The 22,902-nt window shown below is 35.0% G+C and overlaps 1 pseudogene; it reads right to left on the bottom strand.

The window, feature by feature from the left end:
• Positions 1–17,412: 17,412 nt before the first annotated feature.
• Positions 17,413–18,857, bottom strand: LOC124086944 (dTDP-D-glucose 4,6-dehydratase-like; annotated as a pseudogene).
• Between the last annotated feature and the right edge of the window lie 4,045 nt (positions 18,858–22,902).

Below are 22,902 nucleotides of genomic sequence, written 5' to 3'. Positions count from 1 at the left end.
TGGCTGACACAATTGTAAGGTATCTATCAGGATTGACTTGGAAAATAATAGAAAAAGGATGGAGTATGTTCTATCCAATATTTGTAGGATAGGAATGAACGATGAATGAAAAATGATGATAGAATTAGAGAACCTAATTCAATTATAAGAAATTTTGTGTCGTTACAAAAGCAAAAGTATTTATAGTAAGACGAAAAAGTATTCACCCCTCACTACCTAAAGTCTCATTAAAATAGCTCAGTTGGAAGCTCAGATGTTTTGTATCAAATGTGTTTAAAGTAGAATTTTTCCATCCCTGGGGATCAATTTAGATTTTGCAGTCATCGAATCCTCTGCATATACAATTGAAACGCTATCATTCAACATCTGTAAATCCCAGTTTCCATGTAGATAACATGAGAAAATACTGTGCAAAGCATAAGGCCCCATATCATCTTAGTGTGTTCCTCTTATCATTTCATCTCATGCTCTGAGCACAGTATGGCAGTAAATGATGACAGGAAGGTCCAGGAAAGGTAAATAGTGCTGCCTCCAAGGCACAAAGCAATTGTGCAGGAAATAATTGAGTAGAAGTGCAAATCAATACCTGATTAAGAGGAAGATCTAGGCATAAAAGCAGTGCATAAATGCTTAAAGCTTTGTGGTCTGGGGAGAAGGACACATGAAGAAGTCAACATTTGAAAGAGGAATTAAAGTCTGAATAGAATTTAGTTTAGTGGATTCATTGTAAACTATGGTGACCTTGCAGATATGCCCTAAATGCCTTTGGGGAAGGGGCTTGCTTGCATTTTTTTTTTAAATTCATTTTCAAGATTAATCAAAAACTCTATATTTACAACATTCTGGAAAGCTGAAACGGTGATAAAAATTGACCATTGGGTGACACCTGAACCTGATCTACCTGTAGCTAGTCAAAGACTTAAAGGTGATAAAAAGTTTGCTGGTCACCCAAACTAAAATTACTAACTGATATCATCTTATTCTAGGGCCTGACAGAACTATATTAAAAAAAAGGCTTTTTTTGGAACAGAATTCTAAACCCCAACAGAAATGTCACAGTGCATTTTCCTAGCACAAGGTAAGTTGTACTTTAACTTATAAAATATGAAGAGGGGCCCAGAGTCATCACAAAGTCTTACTGTAAAAAAAATTAGCAGTCATTCAACTTAAACTAAGAATGATTTTAAAAAAATACCAACTCCATTAAACCAGGTTCTCTACTTCCCAGAACAGACTGTTATCCAGTGAGATTATGTAAGAACTTATCCTGGGAGCTCAGTCTTATTGTGTTGCTCAGCAACGACTTCCCCTGTTGTACATCTGACAACTTGGCAGGAAAACTTTGTTTAAGATTGAACGTCGCTGTTTCTCATTTAAAAAGAAATTTGGAGACCGGTAAATTGTTCTCTGTTCTCTACTGATTTATTATTATAGTATGAAGCTAGTTATTTTCTCTCTGTTGATACTTCAAGGAGACTACTCCTTTTTATGAAATCATGACTAGAATTTAATATTTTAGAGTAACAGTATGTTTTGTTTGTTTAAAATGCAGAAAAATTTTCTTCTAAAATAAGTCTATTATGATATAGTTCAAGTATTCACTGAATAACAAGATCCTTCTTAGATAATAATAAGCACTAATATTTAATTGGTACTTCCTACATGCTGTGTACCATCTTAGGCACATTATTTTCCTTATTTCAGGTTTCTGCTTAAATGCCGTGTTATCAGGAAGCTGTACCCTATCAACCTCAACTAATGTAGCATACTCCCTCACTTATGTCTCTTGACCTCTTACCTGTCTTGTTCTGTTCACAAGACTGTCTTTCTTTTGTTACAAACTAATATAGTTTACATTTAGTTGTTAAATTGCTTATCATATACTTATTCCCTGTAGAATATGCCACCCCTTAGAGTAGCCACAAGACACATGTGGCTATAAGGTTTTTACAAAGATTCTTTGTAATAGCAAAAGCAATACCAAAAGTATGTCATTCTATTTGGGCTGTTAAATTAAGGTGAGTTATAAATATCAGAAATTTATTCTCCATGGCTGTTGAGACTGGAAAGCCTAAGAACAAGGTGCCCCCACATTTGGTGTCTGCATTCAGGTTTGTCAACAGGTGTCTTTCACTCTGGCCTCATGTGGAAGAAGGACAATGGCCTCCCTGAGCTTCTTGCATAAGAGCACTGATCTTTCACGTGGTAAGTTCTGCTCTCATGACTTAATCACCCATAAAGGCCCTGCCTCCTAAAACTTAATGTTGAAAATTAGATTTCAATGTATAAATCTGGGGAAGACACACACATTCAGATTATAGTAAACACAACATAATATAAGCTAATTGGATGCATTGTAAAGGTAGTTCTATTAGAAGAGTGATTTATCTATGTTATGGTTTCAGTATGTCAGTCCCGATATACACAATAAAAAAATATTCTTATTAGACTGTATTCTTAATAAAGTCTAACTTATAGCACAAAATTTCATAACATACAACACTGATTTATTTTCATTTCATGAAAAACTGTGATGATTGTTTTCTGTGTTATCTACAGTCTCCATTCAATTAAACACCAATCCCAGTGTTTCTATGAAGCTATTTTGTAGATGAGATTCAAGTTCATCATCAGTTAACTTTAACTGAGATTACGCTAAATACTACAGTTGCAACTAATTCATTCATTTGTTATAACATATTAAGAGCGGAAACTTTCTTGAAGAAGAAATTCAGCTGTGGACAGCAGTTTCTGCCTTCAACTGAGAGTGCCAGCCTGTACTTCCTGCATGCAGTCTGTCCTGTAAACTTGGCACTTGCCTGGTCAGTCTTCATCATGCATTAACTCTCTCTCTTTACCACTCAACTCTACCACTGAAATACATCCCCAGCACAAAATAATCTCTTAATATAAATCTCTTACTGATTCTATTCCTCTGGTGGACCTGGGCTTAAATTTCTCAGGTCAGGGCTGGGATGTGGCTCAAGCGGTAGCGCGCTCGCCTGGCATGCGTGCGGCCCGGGTTCGATCCTCAGCACCACATACAGACAAAGATGTTGTGTCCGCCAAATACTAAAAAAAAAAAAAAATAGGTATTAAAAAAAAAATTCTCTCTCTCTCTACCTCTATCTCTCTCACTCTCTCTAAAAAAAAAAAAAAAAAAAAAAAAAAAAAAAAAAAAATTTCTCAGGTCAACCTTTGCATTGATGATCTGAAAGCTTCTACAACCAGCCTTAAATAACTAACTCCTCAGTGAAAGGGCCAAGATTTCTGAAAAACAAACCTAAAGTGTAGTCCTGTATGCCAGAATTATGATGCAATTCCAACCATGACTAGTATCTTCTTTAAAGACAGGGTATTGAAGGAGAAGGAACAGGATACTGAAAATTGGAATGAGCACTTTGGGCAGATTCCAGTGAAGTTGGAGACTTGAAACTGCAATTCTGAGTCTTTGCCAATAGGAGTAGCCTTTCCACTGCTGCCTGCGGAGGTTACTCCTACTTTGTGTAAACAGTGTATAGTGGCTTCCAGAAAAGCAGTTATCTTTCAAGACATTACTGACTCTTCTCAGGACTTAGCCCTCCTGTCTTTCTTTGCTTCTCGACTATATAACACAATTCAAGTATCAGTAGACTGTACAAAGTATGAGATGTAACATGTGAGCTATGTTACACATAAAAGAACTATGGATAACTTTCCAATTTATTCTGAAAGCTGGGAATGTGTATAGGAATGAATCTTACAGGTTTAGAATCATGGTAGAAAGAATATAAAATTGGATTAGGCTGAGTTTATTGGCATGGGGCACCAAGTGAAGATTCTGGATTTAACATTTTAGCTCAATTGGTTAAACAAAGTCTTTAACAATTTATTTTACTTATTGGCTGAAACATGGAACCAAAATGCATTTGAAATTCTAGAATTGCCTTGGAAAATGCACAAAGGTTTAATAAGATTGCAATTCTAGAATAGATTTATCATGTAAGATCTGCTCACTCATCCTGGGCAGGTCAAGAAGATACATCTTTCACCACTACTCCTATACATCTGAATAGGAGTTACAGCATCCCAGAGGAACTCTATTGTCATGCTTCTCTTTAGGTCAGAGATCACAGTGGAAACTTCAACTGTCAGTTCAACTCTAAATGCAAGAGAGGTAAGGAATCCTGTAGTGGCAGAGGCCAAGTAGAAACAATCACCAAACACAATGTTGATGTGGGTACCATAATTGAGGGAATAGAAAAAGCAGTGATCTGAATAGTCCGACTTACAGAGATCTAAGGCATGGGGTTAATTGCTCATAATATCCCTCAAACAGAAATAAATGGGGGAAATTATAAATTGTCACATGATCTATATGACCAGTAAACATTAATTGTAACTTGAATCACCAAAATAGAGATTAGTAGCCCTTGCATCAATTCCCAGGAATGAATTTGTCTATTGATCCAAAACCCCTTGAAGAAAGGAGACACCAGGTATCCTTGAGGAAGGGTCTTGTATTGTCAAAAACTTATAATGTGATTGTTCTGAGTTTGAGGGGGGCGGGGATGGATTGGCAGAGCATAGAGGATTTATAGGACAGTGAAAATACTCAGTATTATACTGTAATGATAGGTACATATCATTTTACAATTGTCCAAACCCAGTAATGCAAAACCTCAAGAGTGAACCCTAATGTAAACTATGGACTTTGACTGATAAAGCTATGTCAGTGTAGATTCACCATTTGTAACACTTGTATCACTCTGGCAGGGTTATTGGTAATGGGAGAGGCTTTGCCTGTGGGTGTAAAATATTATGGGCAATCTCTGAGCTTTCCTGTCTATTTTGCTATGAAAATAAATTGCTTTTAAAACTAAAGTTTTTAATTTTTTAAAAAATACTGTTATCTATATTATATATTTATATAATTATAAATATTACTGATACCTACTACTGAGACTATATGAACCTCAAAAATATGCAAAGTAAAAAATAATATATATTTCATGTTTCCATTTATGGAAAGTGTTCATAGCAGCCAAATCCATAGAGACAGAAAGTAGTTTAGTTGTTATCTACTGCTAACAATGAGCAGATGTTGAGGGTAAATCATTGACAATGAATATGGGGTTTCTCGTTTGGGGAACAAAAGTGTTCTAAAATTGAGTGTTATCATGATTGCACAACTTTGTGAAAATACTAGAAATCCCTAACTTATGCATGGAAATCTTGAGTTTTATACTTTAGTAAATACCATGGTACAGAAAGTTAGGTCAGATTCATTCCAAGATTCTTCCCTTATTCAGTCCCTCCTCTCTCCCCTCTTCTCTACTGACTGATCTTTCTTTTCTGATGGAATCCCCCCTACCCCATCCTTCCTGTCCCCCTTATTTTACTAGCTTCTGCATATCAGAGAAAGCATTTGACCTTTGATTTTCTGGGTCTGGCTCATTTCACTTAGTATGTTGAATCTGACCTAACTTACCTATGTACATATATGAATATGCCTCAGCGAATCTCACCATCATGTATATACACAAGCACTAATTTAAAAAAAAAAAAACAACCTATAAGTAAATAATAAAAATATCAGTGAAGTAGAGAGGACAGAACAGGAAATGGGAGGAATGGAGGGAAAGGGTAAGTACTGGGATCTCCTCCATGTCCCAGCAGGCTGAGGAATTTGGGTTTCCTCTGTGTGTAGCAGGCTGGCTGCGGAATAAAAACTAAAAAAGAGAAAATGGCAGAACACATGAAGAAATTTTAGAAGGCGCAGGGGTGGGGTGGTGGTGGTATTACTAAAAATAATCAATAAAAAAATACTATGGTATGGAAAATATATATCAACAAAGATGTTATTTTTATAAAAAAAAACTAATGTTAAAATAATTCTACCTTTTAAAAATGTATAATTTCAGTGCTATCAACATGCATAGCAAAAGATGAAATGATTCCAATTAATTTTGAAGCCCTAGCATCCCCAATAACAAAACTTATAAAGATTAGACTGTAAAAGAAAACATAAACCAAACTTACTAATTAATATATATCTGTAATTCAAGTAAATTAATAACACATTATTCATCATTTATAAACATAACCAGGAATAATTTCAATAATGCAATAATGTTTCACTTAGGAAATGGAACTGTTATATTTTCCATAAATAGGTAAAAGAAGAAATATATGGTCAACTTTATAAAGAAACCTTGGAAAAATATATATTTAAAATATTTTTCTAGGAACAAATACTTATTTAATAATTCAATAGCCAATTTTCTGCATAAGTATGTAAATTTGAGTGTGCCCTAAATAAAGATGTATTTGCTCTTCGATTCAATCCCATTTAAAATACAATAAATTAGACATTTCATAACCATAAGAGCCATCACCTTGTCAGCTTTTAACATGCCTTATTGATTCCTTTTCATTTTAGGTCCCAAATTTTTAGATATTCCTACATCGCCTTTGCTATTTTCTTGGATGCTTAAAAATATGAATTTCTAGGTACCTTTAATTTCTCACTCATATTGGGAGTGACTGGCAGTTCCAGGGAGATATGAATGCCATGTAGATCTATGAGTATGTGTGTGCACATGAGGGTGCAGGCAGCAGCCTAAACTAAGCTGCTTCTCATGCAACTCTCTTAAGGGAGGTTGTCTTAATCCCTTTCTTAGTACTTCATAGAGTGGGAGGGCAGAGGTTATGACTGGTAATAAAATCCACTGGCAGCTTTCACAGGGATTAAGCCCATTATTATGCAAAGTTTCTATCTCAGCAATCCTATTAGAAGGTAAACAAATCTCTCTCTTACACACATCCTCTGTCTAAATAGATCTAAACAAGGGAGTGGAATTAGCATATTTTACTCATGCTCCCTCTGTGCAAACATGTAACTAAGTTAACATAGAGAACAGTGCTCTTTGGCAAAGCTTACCTAGAAATAATGATTACAATATAATAGCCTCTATTCCCTTAAGTAGGGGAAAGTTTCATGCTATGACATCAAGAGAATTTCAGTCCTCATGTAGGAGTTTCTGTAAGAATATACCCTGGCATTATGTTTTAATTAATTTTAAATATAAATAACAGATAAAATAACTCTAGAAAAGATTAAAAGACAAATTATAAATCTGGGAACATATCTAAAATATATGTGCTATATAGAAAAAAATCCTTCATATATAAAGACATCATAGAAGTGAAAGAATAAATACCACTCCTAGGACAAAATGAACACATAAACAAGAAAGTTTTGGGGAAAAATTAACACAAATAATAATATTATGTATGTAGTAATATGTACTAATCATATATACATGAGTGTTTCATGAATGTTTGTATATGACATGTATATATAACATCTCCCTCTTCTCTCCTTTCTCCTTCCTTTTCTTCATCTGTCTCTGTCTCTTTCTTCTCTTTCTCTCCTCATTTATGTGTGTGTGTGTGTGTGTGTATTTCTTAGAGGTTTTGTATATGCCAGGAACTATTCTAGGCACTAGTGATAGAATAAAGGAGCCATGTCCCACTCCTAGGTAGCTTAGGCTCCAAAGAGTAAAATTCTACTCGGTGTCTGGGGCCTATGCAAAACAAATTGTTTTTTATCATGCAGTGTCTCTAAATTCTCTTTAGCACTTAAGTTGGTTCCTGGACTTTCTAGGGCAGTTAGGAGGCTTTTCTGTGTCCAGATGATCTACAGAGGGCATTATCTTTGCAAGGCTAGCAAATCTTCTTTGGTTAGGTTAAAGACCCTTAAATGTAAATTCCAAATTTTCTATAGTAACACGCATTACTTATGTAAACAAACAAACAAAAAGAATTAATTAATTTCCTATGGAGTGATCAAGTAAAAAGCCATGGAGGAGTTAAGCAAACTTAAAATGGGGTGGAAATAATTTCCTGCAGTTTGCAAGGAGAAATGAGGAAGAGGCCTTCTTTAAAAAAATGTATTTATTTATTTATTATTCGAATTTGTTATATATGACAGAATGCATTACAATTCATATTACACATAGAGAGCACAATTTTTCATATTTCTGGTTGTATACAAAGTATATTCACACCATTCATGTCTTCATACATGTACTTAGGGTAATGATGTCCACCTCATTCCACCATCTTTTCTACCCCTATGTCCCTTCCCTTCCCCTCCTACCCCTTTGCCCTATCTAGAGTTTGTCTAATCCTCTCATGCTCCCCCTCCAACCCTACTATGAATCAGCCTCCTTATATCAGAGTAAACTTTCGGCATTTGGTGTTTTGGGATTAGCTAACTTCACTTAGTATTATCTTCTCCAGCTCCATCCATTTACCTGTAAATGCCATGATTTTATTCTCTTTTATTGCTGAGTAATATTCCATTGTGTATATGTACCACATTTTCTTTATCCATTCATCTACTGAAGGGCATCAAGGTTGGTTCCCTAGTTTAGCTACTGTGAATTGAGCTTCTACAAACATTGATGTGGCTTTGTTCCTGTAGTATGCTGTTTTTAAGTCCTTTGGGTCTAGACTGAGTGGGATAACTGGGTCAAATGGTGGGTTCCATTCCCAGTTTTCCAAAGATTCTCTATACTGCTTTCCATATTGGCTGCAGAGGAAGAGGCATTTTAATGTAGACAATAGTTGCACACAAAAATATGAAATCCGAAATAAAGCATAAGCATATTCTTGAAACATCAAGTATTTTGGTTTTGCTGGTGCAAAGGAAAGGTGGCCAGGAATACTATTGTTCAGAATTTAGTTAGGGACAGAGAAATGGCATTACGTGAACTGCCACTAAAGAGAACTAAACTGGCCATTGCCTGACACATATATTAGATGGAGGTTGATTAGCAGTATTGTGATTATTTTGAAGTTGCTGCAATACTCTGAACAAAGATGAGGGAGGAAGCTTAAGTGGAGAAAGAGGAAGGATGGGAGAAAGAATGCACAAACATGACCCTGACCTCACATTAACAGTTTACCACAGAACTTTCTCTCTCTGATAATAAAGATTATTCTTTGCTGGATGATTAATAACTCTGGTATTATAAGGAGTAATACTTTCCTAAGTAACATAAGCTAAAAAAAAAAAGTTTCTTATCTAAGACACCAAGGTGTCTCATATGGCCGAAACACAGTGACACAAAAGTGGGTTGAACCCTAAATCTAGAACATGATGATGTCCCACCTCCCAAGTGTCTTAAGCTTTGCATTTCCATAAGTTGACTTTGCTCCCTATTTATTTCTCTCTTGTGAAAGAACCATGTGATTTAAAAGACATAGGCCTTTGATAGCTTCTGAGTTTCTCTCTCTGGGAGAGTTGACTTATCCTTTACTCTGCTAATCCCAACTACAGTCAGTGCCCACCATTGGACATATCACAGTTTTCAGGAGGGAAGTTTCAAGTTGAAAAACAGAATTCTCAGGAATGTCTACAAGGAGAATCAAAGGAATGCCTCCAAACAGAATGTAAGCATGAGCTTGGGAAACAATTCAGTGACATCTAATACATTACTGTAAACAGAATCTCTTTTTACACTTCTTTTCACTTTCATGGAATATTAAAACTTCCCATTAACTCATAAAATTTAGTAAGAGAAAACCCTCTCTTCTTTTTCTCTAGTTTCAATTTTACTATTAACCTTTCTCCATTAATCCTGATTTTTTTGTTCCCGTTATTGCAATCTATATTTTTTCCTGTGTCCTTCAAGAAGCTGGTTAATGCTGAAAATTATGCAATTATCACTTTCTGACTTTGCATGCTCATAAACATTTTAACATATCTAAGCTATCAGATTTTTTACAATGGCAATACATTTTTTACTATATTTAGTTTACATTCCATTACCATCCCTGGGCCTATTCTTATTTTTTAATGTACTTCCTTAATTTGTGTGTGTGGTTGCTATGGTTTGGATCTTTAGTGTCCCCTAAGAAGTTCATGTTTTGAAAGCCTGGTTTCCACAACAGCAACGTTCAGAGGTGGAACTTTCAGGCAATGATTAGATAGTGGGGGCTGTAAACACAAAAGTGGATTAATCCATTTGATATATGTATAGTTTGAATAGAACCCTGGTTGATAACTGTAGGCACATGGGGCATGGACTTGGATTACTTATCTATGTGGTCCCTTCTCCTCTCTACTTCCTGGTTGTCATGATCTAACACCCTTTCTCTGCCATACCTTGGTTCCAGAGCATTGGAGACTGAATCTTTCAAATCTTGAGACCAAAATAAGCTTTTCCTCCTCTAAGTTGTTCTTGTCAGGTATTTTGGTCACAGCAAGAAAATGCTGACTAACACAGCAGTTTTGCCTTCTTTTTTTCTTGTCATTTAATTTTTCATTTGAAGAATATAGTTCTAATACATTATGTTGGTAAAGGACTAATTTAAATTATTTTCTTATTTCCTTTATGTCCTTCCATTTCATCAGCTACATTGACAGGGATTTAAAGAAAAAAACGTAAGGAAGGAAAATTGACCCCGAGCATGTTCCTTATAGATATTTTACTTTCTCTTACTGTTTGTTATGTAATTATTATTTAATTTTACTTTAGCAAAAGATTAATTTAGACTTACTTTTCTCACTTTACATTGTCCATTTCCCTTGCCCAAACTATAGCTACTTGACTTTTTTTCTTACCCTGCTATCAAAAAACAAAGAAAAATCTCTATCAATAAATAAATAATTAATGGGAATTTTACCTCTTTCTTGACCTTCCAGCAGCATAGGGCAAGTTGAGATCATTCTACTTTATAGTACACAGATATAGTCTATATTAGAAAACATTTAAATTATAAAGTGCCATGTAAGAGTGTTCTATCCCGGCATTTAATTTTTATGTCAACCACATGATAAACATTATGGGTTGAAAATCAGAAAGCCATGAGTTCATTTTTGAACAGGTGAACAGTGTTCTTTATATCAAATACAGTACTTTAATCTTCTATAGTTATTATTTCTAATATACTTTAATAATAAAATATTAATTGAAAAGTATTGGGAATCAATGATTTCAAAGTTGGTTGACTGAAGAGCTACTCTTTGCTCACAGTTTAAGCATGCAATATAGCTTAGAACTCAAAGATCAAAAAGGCTGCCACAGAGGTAACACACTTTGTGCAGATTAGCAGGATTGGTTGGGAAGACAGTACTACTAGTGAAGCTGTGCTTAGAAGTGCTTTTAGCCTTCTGTCTTTGAACCATTCATATCAATCATCCCCCTCCTTAACAAAAAACAATTCGGGATAAAATGAGACATAAAAATGAATCTTTCTTGTTTGTTTGGGGGATCAAAATGCCTAGAAAAGAAGGACTAGGCCACAAAATATTAATCTTCTAATAACCTTTCAGAGACTTGGGTAGACTCCTTATAAGAATATTTTTGTGTCTTCAGAGATGAACTACTGAATCATGTACATAGAAGAATTCACAGCTTTGCAAATTGGAATTCTGAAAGTTTAAGTGGCAGATTCTTTCAGTATTTCATAAAGCAGTCACTGGTGTTTTTTAAAACTAGAAAGCTATTGTGACTCATTTCATACGAGGCATATGCCTTAGTTAGAATGCCTCGGGCGATTGCAAAACCCCAATGGCAGTGCAATGTACCAATCAAGGTTTAATACCTTCTACACTGGAGTAATTAAGCCAATTTTTTAGGTTATGCTCTTGAGTATTATTAACTTTCTTCTGTATAGATTGTCTACTTTCCAGGCAACATATTGGTCATGAAGATTGAAATGTTAATAAGACATGGATTCTGATGTCACAGAAATTCATGCTCTCAGCAGATGTGAGCTTATGAATATCAGAAAAGTGTGCATACAACCCAGAACTCTATAGAGGAACAGTATTGCTTTCACTGAAAGCTTCACTCGAGCTCAACCTTGAAAAAATCAGTGGGACATTCCAATTATAAAAAAAGAGTAATGAAGTTTCTGAGAATAAGAATGATGTGTACTAGAGTATATTGGCAAGACCACGCTATGAAATATTTAGTAACATGCAGACATTTTAGTATTCTGAAAATAAAGTGTATCTGAAAAGAATAAAGGAACACCTGACATTCTACCTTTTCCAACAGCAATCACCCACTGTCCACAAATTCCACAGAAAACACAGGTACTCAGAAAGTAGTAATCAAGGTTATCTCCTTTTGTCAGGAAGCTTTTCTCAAATTATATTAATACAATTCTTGATAGCTCCATAGATTTCAAATTATCTATTTCTATGTGAAGATTTTTAAAAATTTACAACATAAATTATCACTAAATTAACTATACTATAGTAATTCTGCCAGTAACATTCTTGGTTGGGATATCTGTGGCAATAATGGGAAGATATAAGTTTATGTCTTTATTGTCTTTTGGTAAGAAATGGTTATTTTCTGAGATACATAGTATTTCCCAAACTTCCACCTCATTTTCATTCATTTATCATGTCTCAGCTTAAATGTGACTTTCCCTATCAAGTCTTCTCTGCCCTCCTAGACTGTCTATAATCCCAGACTATACTGTGTTTTTCAGGTCAGTGTGCATACTACTTTACTACACTTCTTCACATAAAAGTCTCTTGAACTCTAGCCTACCATCCATGATGGCAAGAATATCCCTTTTGTATACCCAGAATCTAGCACCTGCTCTCTAATATCATTAAATTTATCAAATGATTGGTTCTATTCATCATCCATGGTTTTTAAAGTCATTTTTTGATACCATGTCACATAATAGTAATATTACCTGGGTTGATACTATATTAATCAGCTCAGACTATTTTCTGGGAACATAACAAAAATGAAACTGCATATTCAAATATATCCAATGTTTTTAGCATTGGACACAAGCTAACTGAGCTAATCAGTCACAGAAAGGTCATTTTTACTGCTTGGGCAATGAGACAAGTGACACAAGTGGTGACATTTTAAAATAGATTGAAGCAAACAGTAGAAAATAACTCAGTGACTATGATTCTGTCCTGGCAGGAGGATGAATTGCTTATCTTAACCACTATCAGAACACTATAAGACATGAAGAAATAATCTGTATTATAATATAGAATTTTTAACTTTATTATATATAATCATGCTAAAGCATTAAAAATACAGATTTAGAGTTGAATGTAAACATCCTGCTTCTGCCTCTAACCTACAACTCCAAGTTACTACTTTTCCCTGAAAGGTACTGCCCCTTGTCTGACAATGTAACTGGATCTTCAAATGGACATCCCAATATATTTTAGAGCCAGATGCTTCAGGCTGATGGACCATAAACCCAGTGAATTCCATGAACATGCATGCTCATTAACACAGTTCATTTGCTGGGAGATGAGTTTCTTGATCAGAAGCAAGGCTCTGTGGAATAGCATGATGGTATGCAAGGCACTGTAACTCAATTGATGGCAATTTTGATGCAAACAATGAATGCAAGGAAGGCAAACCTGAATGCAGAATAAGTGATCCATAGTTACTCAATCTTTATTATAGTAGGGACAAACACTCCTCCTCCATAATGGAAGCCCTCCAATGCAAACTACACATCATCAGGTAGCTTTCTGGATAAACCCAGGAATGTTACCATATCAGGGACTCAGTGCTGAACTTTGCTGCTCACAAACTGGACATTCAGCACTGGCTGTAGAGAGCTAATTTAGGTGAATGAAAGTGCATGTTTCTGAGCCCAGACATAACTTTCATTCTTGCCACCATGGTTACTTTGTTTATGAGCCCATTGGGAAGTCACAGAAATAGCTGGGAAAGAGGCTATTATTCATAGAAGAGGTCATCCTATCTCACTTATGAAAACCCCCCAATATTGAGATCACCCTTGATGAACATTGACAAGCAATACAAATATCTTTAGTTCTTTGATCACGTGTGTCACATAGCGTATGTCTTTCCCAGATATCCATGTCATCAATTTTCCAATTATGCTCTCTCAATGCCCCAACTATCCAGCCAAACTACTAGCCCTAGACCCTGAATCTATACATAGTCTTACTTTGGGCTATTTCTCTTTCTAAGGAAATGAGGAATACTTGAAAATCTGTTCACTGGAGGATTTTCCTTCACCAATGTCTTTCCTGAATGTCCCAGGGGAGGGCTGTAAGGTCTTAGTTTTCCAAATTCATATGGTCCCTGCAATTAGATCAACCATCTACACACCCAATTCAAGATTTTTTGTTGTTGTTAACCTCAGTCAGTAGGTCATAACGACATCCCAAAGAAGCCATAAATTCAGACTGAGAGAGAAAAAGTAATGTAGAAAGAGTGGAATCATTAGTATTCAAATATTTCCTCATATAACTTGAACATTCAGTCTTACTTGTGCCTGATAGTGTATATATAGAATTTCTATTTGTCGATGGAGTCTCACTATGAACTTTATGGTTTGCGGGGTCAAACAATATGTAGTTCATGGTGGGCAGCCTTCCCCATAATCAGTATCCCCCACCAGAGTGATAAAAGTGTTACAACTTATCAACCTCGATTGACATTATCGTTATTACCCAAGGTCCTTACAATAGAGTTCACTTTAAGTATTGTGCATTCTGTGGGACTGGACAAATGTTTAATCATACATATCTAGATTTATATTATACAGAATATTTTATTGCCCTAAATAATTGGGTTCCACTTATTCATCCCTTCATCCCTCCAACCCCTGACAACCATTGACTTTTCTATCATCCCCAAAGTTTTGCATTTTCTAGAATGTCACATCATTGAAACTTACACAGTATGTAGCCTTCTAAGATTGGCTTTTTTTTTTTTTTACCAATTTATTAAGTATTTTGCCTCACTATATAAACTTTAACATAAATTTGCTTACGTGCACAAGATAACTTTGCTAGAATTTTTATAGGAATTTCATTGACTCTTAGATAAAGTTGGGAAGATCTGACATCTGGATAGTCAGATACTGAGGATTCAGATAGATGAACAGGGAAAAGTAAATTTGCTCTCTTGTGGACAGGGATATCTATCTTCTGTCACTCTTGGGCATTAGAACTCCAGATTCACAGGCATTTTGATTCTGGCATTTGTATCAGTGCCCCCTTTAAGTTCTCAGGCTTTAAGGTTCAAACTGAAAATTATATCACTGACTGCCCTGGTTCTCTGCTGATTAGAACTGGATTGAGCTATGACACTAGCTTCCCTGGTTCTCCAGCATGAAGACTGCATATTGTGGGATTTCTCATCCTCCATAATCATGTGAGCTAATTCTGATAATAAATTCCCTCTTATCTATCTATCTATCTATATCATCTATATCCTATTGATTCTATTTTTTTCAAAGAATCCTAATATGTTATCCATGAGTCTGAAACAACTCTTCTTTTACTTAGTTCTTCTTTGATTTCTTTTATAGGTTTTGTCATTTTCCTCTTATAGATCTCATACATGTTATGTTACATTTATACCTATTTTTATTTTTGAACGTGTTAGTGTAAATTGTGTTGTGTTTTTAATGTCAAGTTCTATTTGTTCATTGATGGTATGTAAGAAAGTGATTGACTTTTGTACATTAACTTTGTACTTGTGACCTTGTTGCAATTGCTTATTAGTTCCAAAAGATTTTTTTTTCTGTTAGAGATTTTTTTTACATTTATTCCAGACTTTCTACATGCACAAGTATGCCATTTGAAACTAAAGACAGTTTTATTTCTTCCTTCTCAATCAGTATACCTTTTATTTCTTTTCTTATATTCTTTCATTAGCTAGAACTTTCTGTATGTTGTTGAAATAGATAAGAGACAATTCATAATAGATATTGGAATTTAATTTTCTTTTCTTGTAAAGTTTGTGTCTGGGTTTGGTAGTAGGGTAATCCTAGCCTTATAGGATGAGTTAAGATGTGGTCCCACTGTTTCTATCTCATGAAAGAGAATATAGAGAACCAGGATCATTTCTTCCTTAAAGGTTTGGTAGAATTCACCAGTGAACCCATCTAGGGTCTTATATTTTCTGCTTTAAAAGGTTATTAATTATTTATTCAATTTCTTTAATAGATTTAGCCATATTTCAATTGTTATTTATTGTTGTGTGAGTTTCAGTATTTTAAAGAATAGGTCCATTTTATCTTGTTTATAAAATTTGTAGGCAAATAGTTGTTCATAGTGTTCCTTGATGGTTTTTTTAATGTGTGTGGCATCTGTAATGATTTCTACTCTTCTATTTTTGATTTTAGCAACTTATGTCCGTTCTGTCCCTTTTCTTTTTTCTTTGTTAGCATAAATTCTTGTTAATTTTATTAATCTATTAAAAGAACCAGTTTGGGGTTTTATTGATTTTTTGCTATTGATTCCCTAATTTTAATTTCATTGATCTCTGTTCTAACTTTTATTATTTGTTTTCTTCTATTTACTTTAATTCACTATTCTTTTCCCAATTGCATAAGAGAAAAGCTTAGGTTATTTGTTTTAGATATTTTCTCATTTTAAAATATGTCTTCAAACCTAGACATTTCCTCCTTAAAATGGCTTTTGCTGCATTACACAAATTTTGATAAACTGTGTTTTCATTTTAATTTAGTTCAAAATATTTTAAAATTTCTCTTGAGATTTCTTCCTTGGCCCATGTGTTAAGTCAAAGTATATAGTTTAATCTTCCCATATTTGGGCATGTTCTAGTTATATTTGTGTTAATTGATGATTACTTTTAAGTCCATTGTGGTCTGAGAGCAGACTATGTATGATTTCTATTCTTTTTCATTTGTTAAAGTGTGTTTTGTGACCTAGAATATTCTCCATCGTGGAGAATGTTCCACAGGAGCGTAAGAATAATGTACCATGTGCTGTTGTTGTATGAATTAGTCTATAGATGTCAATTATATCCAGGTGATTGATGGTGCTGTGTAGTTCAACTGTGTCCTTAGTGATTTTCTGTCTGCTCGATCTGTCTATCTCTATCTCCAACTATAATAGTGAATTCATCTATTTCTTCTTGAAGTTCAATCAGTTTTTGCCTTAGGTGTTTTGACACCTTGTTGTCAATCACATACATATTAAAGATTGTTATTTCTTTTGGAGAATTGACTCCTTTATCATTAGGTAGTATTCTTTATCCCTTATAATATTTGTTATAGTCTCCTCTGCCGGAAATTAATATAGCACTGCTGCTTTATTAAAATTACTGTAAGCATTGTATAACTTTTTCTGTTTACTTTTTTTAAAAAATATTTTTTTAGTTGTAGGTGGACTCAATTCCTTTATTTTATTTTTATGTGGTGCTGAGGATTGAACCCAGTTCCTCATGTATGCCAGGCAGACGCTCAATCCCACCTAAGTGCCCAGCTGAGACCCAGCCCCAGCCCCTCCATTTACTTTTTTTAAAAAATATATTTTTAGGTGTCAATGGACTTTATTTATTTATATGTGGTGCTGATAATTGAACCTAGTGCCTCACATATGCTCTGAAACTCTGCTGATTATATAAATGGTGGCTATATAGAAAAGAGTTCTAGTGCCCTTTCTGCATTCTTCCAGTTGTGAAAAATTGTTTCTGTACCACTCAATTGTTTTCTTTATTCTTTCACTCCAAGGCACTTTAGGTTTTCATTCTAATTCATGAATTTTTTTCTGACTTCATTGGATATCTCATATCATTGGTTGGCCTATTGTTAAAATAATCAACACAACTTTCCATTTTAGACTCTGAATTGGTCTCTTTGATGAGTTATATTGGTTCCTTGGCAAGATGAACAAATGACATTTCAAAATTGGTTTCAGTGTTGTAAATTTCACCTGGTTTTCCCTTTTTGAGGACAGTAAGAAATGCTTTATGCTACATCAGTAACATAAAGGAAATTTCTTGTTTGAAGCCCTAATCCATGATTGTAGCATTTCCGGTTGTGTTGCAGTGAAGATATAAATTTTAGAATGAACTTTTTTGGATGTTGATGTGGTGCATAAACATTACTGCTTCTTGTGATGACAACTAGAAATTTCTTCCCAGTAATACTGTATGAAACACTCAGCAGTTGTTTTCAGTGATGCCTAAGGATTCATAGGTTGTTTGGGTAATAATTCATCAAATTCTTTATCAAGACTGCCTCCACATACTTCATCTGTGCTAACATAAATAAACTTCTCCACTCTGGCTTCATGAGCAGCACTTAAAACTGGGTGCCATAAACACTAACATGTGTAAACTCAAAGGCCCGGACAAATGACAGATCTACATGGTGTGTTTGTGCAGCAAAATGTAACACCATATCTATTTTCTCGGTTTCAAAAAGCAGTTTCACAAAGTGAGAATCACAAATGTCACCCTGTTTAAATTTGTAGTTGTATTTTTTAGGAATAGTTTTAGGATTCAAAAAGTCTGCACAGTAATCGAGCTTGTCTAGATTTATAATGATATAGTTTGGATAATCTTCTATTGAAGAGACAATCATGTGTGATGCACTGCCTGGTACTCTCTACCAAGTGACCATCAGATTAGAAGAGATGATTAATGTGCTAATGGGCAAAAAATAAGAATCAAGGGCTGGGATTGTGGCTCAGTGGTAGAGCACTTGCCTATCATGTGCAGGGTGCTGGGTTCTATCCTTAGCACCACATAAAAATAAAATAAAGGTATTGTGTCCAACTACAACTGAAACAAAATATTAAAAAAAGAATCAATCCCCACATTTCCTTTTCTTCAACTAGACACTGAATTCTTTGAGTGTAGGAGAGTTTCCTGTTCATTACTCTTGTATTTATCCATTCACGGAGCATGGAAGACCTTCATAAAATGGGCCAGGTATTCTTCCAGGTACTTAGTGAAGACTATTCTCAGCCCTCATGGAGTTTACATTATGAAACCAGCACCCCAGGTCACCAAGACCCACTTTGCAAAGCGGCTGGGAGCACCCAAGGGTTTTTCCCAGCCCTCCGTTGACATCTCCCTGCTTAGCAGTGTCCTCCATATTTCTTACTGGTTTCTCCTTCTTGCCTTTGTTCTTTATTGTTTTTATCTTCTGCTCTTTTTCTGCTTTTAGTTGACACTTTATATGATTCTGTTTGCTCTCCATTGTTATATGGCTTTTAGTGTTTGCCCTAGAATTAGTGATGTACATTTATAATTAAGGTCCACTTTCAAATAATACTATCTTGCTTCACTGATATTGTATCTTTTTAACGGTAAATTAATCCTACTTTTCCTTCCTATCCCTTGTATCATTACTGTCATTCATTTAACTTACACAGAAACATAATAAACATGCATAGTTAAATATATTGTTGCTATTAATATTTTGAACAAACGGTTGTTTGGTCACTTAAGAATAAAAATAATAAGAGGATTTTGTTTTGTTTTTTTACTAATCATCTATAATGCTTTGCCTTTCTTTATGTAGATCTGCATTTTTGACTTATGTTTTTTTTTTTTTTTTTCCTGAAGGCAAGATATACCAGGGGAAAGAAGGAGGGTAGGAATAGGGGAAACTAGGGAATGATATTGGCCTAATTATATCATTATGTGGTGTGCATATATGAATATGTAACAATGAATCCCACCATTATACACAGCTATAATGTGCCATAAAAATATGGAAAAAAAGAAAAAAGAAAGGCAAGGCATGTCTCCTGGTAACAAATTCCCTCATTTTACTGGCCTCAGAAAATACTTCCATTTTGAAGGCTAATGTTATAGTTTAGATATTAGGTATCATCCAAAAGCTTATGTGTAAAAAAATTCAAAAAGGTAAAGAGGAGAAATGATTGGGTAATGAGAACCTTAACCCAATCAGTGAATCAATCCCCTGATAAGATCTAAGTGATAACTGAAGGTTGGGAGGGTGCGGCTGGAGAGGTCATTAGAAGCATGCCTTTGGGGTATATATTTTGTGTCTGGTAAGTGGAGTCTCTCTGTTTCCTGACCATCATGTGAGTTACTTCCCTCTGCCACACTCTTCCACTATGACATTCTGCCTCACCTCAAGTGCCAAGGAGTCAAGCCAGCTGTCTGTGGGCTGAGACCTCTGAACCTGTGAGCCCCCAAATAAATTTTTCCTCCTCTAAAATTGTTCTTGTCAGGTCTTTAGTCACAGCAATGAAAAAGCTCACTAAAACAGATACTTTCACATAGGATAGAATTCTAGAGTGGTATGTTTTTGTTTTTTTTTTTATCAACACTTTAAAAATTTCACTCCACTCTTTTTGCAGGCATAGTTTCTAAGAAGTCAGAAAAAATTTTATTTGTCTCTTTATTAATGTGTTTTTCTTCCAACTTTAATTTTTTTTATTTATATTGTTTCTTCTGCTTTGTGCATATGTTGTGCCTGTATTAAGTGTTTCCCTCCCCTTTCCTCTCTCTTCCTCTCTCTTCTCTCTCTCTTTCCCCCCACCCTAACCCTTGGTGCTCACTGAGTGTCTTAGACATGTGTTTTGTTGTCTTACATTAATTTTGAGAAATTATTATTATTACAAGTATTTATTCTATTTCTTTCTCTTTCTTCCCCTCTGACATTCCCTTATTACATATGTATTGTACCTTTTGTAGCTACTCTGTGGTTCTTTTATTTTTTCATCTTTGCTTTTATTGCTGTTCAGTTTTGATATGTTCTCAAGCTCAGAGATTCTTTCCTCAACCATTTCCAGCCTACTATAAGCACATTAAAAGCAATCTTCATTTTTGCGACAGCATTTTTTATCTTACCCTTTAATTTTTTCCCTCCCCACCACCAAAGCCTAGGATTTCCATCTCTCTGCATACATTACTTGATCTTTTATTACATTAGTATCCTTAGTATATTAATCACTGCTGCTTAAAACTACTGATATGAAAACTTCAACATTTCCTCCATATCTGGTTCTTGTGTATATCTATCTCCACACACTGTGTTTTTGCCTTTTAATGTATTATTATTTTTTTCTTTATAGCTGGATTTGATCTACTGGATAAAAAAACTGTGAACAGGGTTGTAACAATGCTATAGTAAGGTACAAGGGGATGGGATGCATCTATAGTTTCATGATTAGGTCTAAGTCTTGTAGTGAGCCTATCTATACCACTGGACTATAAACTTCCTTCTCAGTTGGTTAGGTTGGCTATACTGGATTGAAGTGGGGTGTTTCTCTTTTCCCATGAGGAAGACTAGCACTTGCTAGAGTTGATATTTTTCTTCCTCCAGGTAAGCTAAGCTCTGATAAATCTCCAGCAACTTAGGCTCCTGTTTAACAGTTTCTCCTGAAGGTCTTCAGCCATAATGAGGAATGAAATTATGGCATTTGCTGGTAAATGGGGTAGAACCAGAGAACATCATGCTAAGTGAAATAAGTCAAACCCAGAAAGTCAAAGTTCACATGTTTTCTCTAATATGGGGGAGTTAGACCAAAATAGGAGAGAAAAAAGTAAAATCAGGCAGTGAATAGGGGGAGGAATTCCATGAAAATAGAAAGGTAATCAGTGGAATAGAGGAAGAGGATTGAGGGAGAAGGGAGGAGGGAGAGGAAAAGGGACAAACAGTGAAATGAATCTGACCAAATTTACCTATGTACATATAGGAATGTACTCCAATGACTCTCATCTTTATGTATAGCTGCAAGATACAAATTAAAATATATATATTAAAATAACATAAAATTATACACTAATTAAAATAATATATATTATTTATATGTATAATATATATACATATATATATATATATATATGAAAAATCAGTAGAGTAGAGGAAAGGGAAGGAAGAGGGGAGAGAGAGGGTAAGTACTAGGGACTGAGTTAAACCAATTATATTCCAAGCACATATAATTATGTCAAAATGAACCCTAGTGTTATATATAACTAAAATGAACTAGTAAATATAAAAGAGCTGAATTCTTTTATTAGCAAACCCAGGTTCAGAAACTCATCCCATTGAGAAACCAGTGTTTGAGGGACAAGTGTTGGAGAGTAAGAAAGATTTTATTCAGTGGCCAAGGAATGGAAAAGAGGAAGTTTGCTCACAGACTGATTTTTCAACACCAGAAGGGCTAAAGCATTATAGGTATAGAATAGGAATAAAGAGGGAGAAGGATGGGCTAATAAAGGGAACAAATATTTATGTCTCTTCTGGAAATAGGCAGAGATGTTCCAGTAATTTGAGTGCCACTTCTTTCCATTCTTTCCATAGTTTGTTATTTCTGGTCAAGGTGGCTGGTAGGTGGTAAGTCTTGAAGGTAGTGAAAGACATTAAGCAAGTTTTGGTCAAGTTAACCCCATATTACAATTTCGGGCAAAACATTTCTTAGTGATTAGCATATCTACATGCAATACTGAGTAGAATCTGACCCAAAGGTTGAGTCAACAAAGGAGACTGATACAATATGAAGACAGAGATGTCAATTGTTTTCATCCCATTCTAGTCAGACAGCTATTAGACCCAAGTGAAGAGTTAGTGTTTAAAGCAGTCTTCAGGTCAACAAAGAGTAACCGAGGCAACCGTTATCATCATAACCCATGTGCCAGAAATGTTATCTACAGCAATATTAGTGAAAGACTAATAATGTATTGTCCAATTTGTGACCTCCAAAGTTAGTGATTTTTTAAGTCAATTCACAGTGAATGGAGCTAGAGTTTAAGTTTTTACTTAACAATACTCTGGCATATTTCAAACTACTTCCTTTCTTTCTCCTGAGGGCATGAGGAGATTTTTCTCCAGTACTTGCTGTGAGAACCTGTTCATGCTCCCAGAGATAAAACTGACAAAAGTGTGGGGTCTCCTGTCATTTCTAACTCTCAGATTTTCTGCACTGAGCCACCAGTAATTCATCAAATAAAAAGCAGAGTTTTTTTCCCCTGCCCCGTGGAGTACCTTGTTGATGAGTCTCTGCTCCTGTTAAGTTGTGATTTTTCTGAATATTTTTGTCTGTCTCTCTGGTTTGGGGACAGTGGTTTTCCCTGTCACCTCACATGTCTAATGGACCTAAGAAGTTGTTGATATTTCAGCTTTTTACTTTTTTGTTTT

The sequence above is a fragment of the Marmota monax genome, unplaced genomic scaffold (genome assembly GCF_021218885.2).
Source record: "Marmota monax isolate L192 unplaced genomic scaffold, Marmota_monax_Labrador192_F-V1.1 WCK01_AAM20220418_F8-fsc00012, whole genome shotgun sequence".
Classification (NCBI taxonomy): Eukaryota; Metazoa; Chordata; class Mammalia; order Rodentia; family Sciuridae; genus Marmota; species Marmota monax.
Note: the sequence above shows the minus strand (reverse complement) of the source record. Positions and strands in the feature narration are given on the sequence as shown.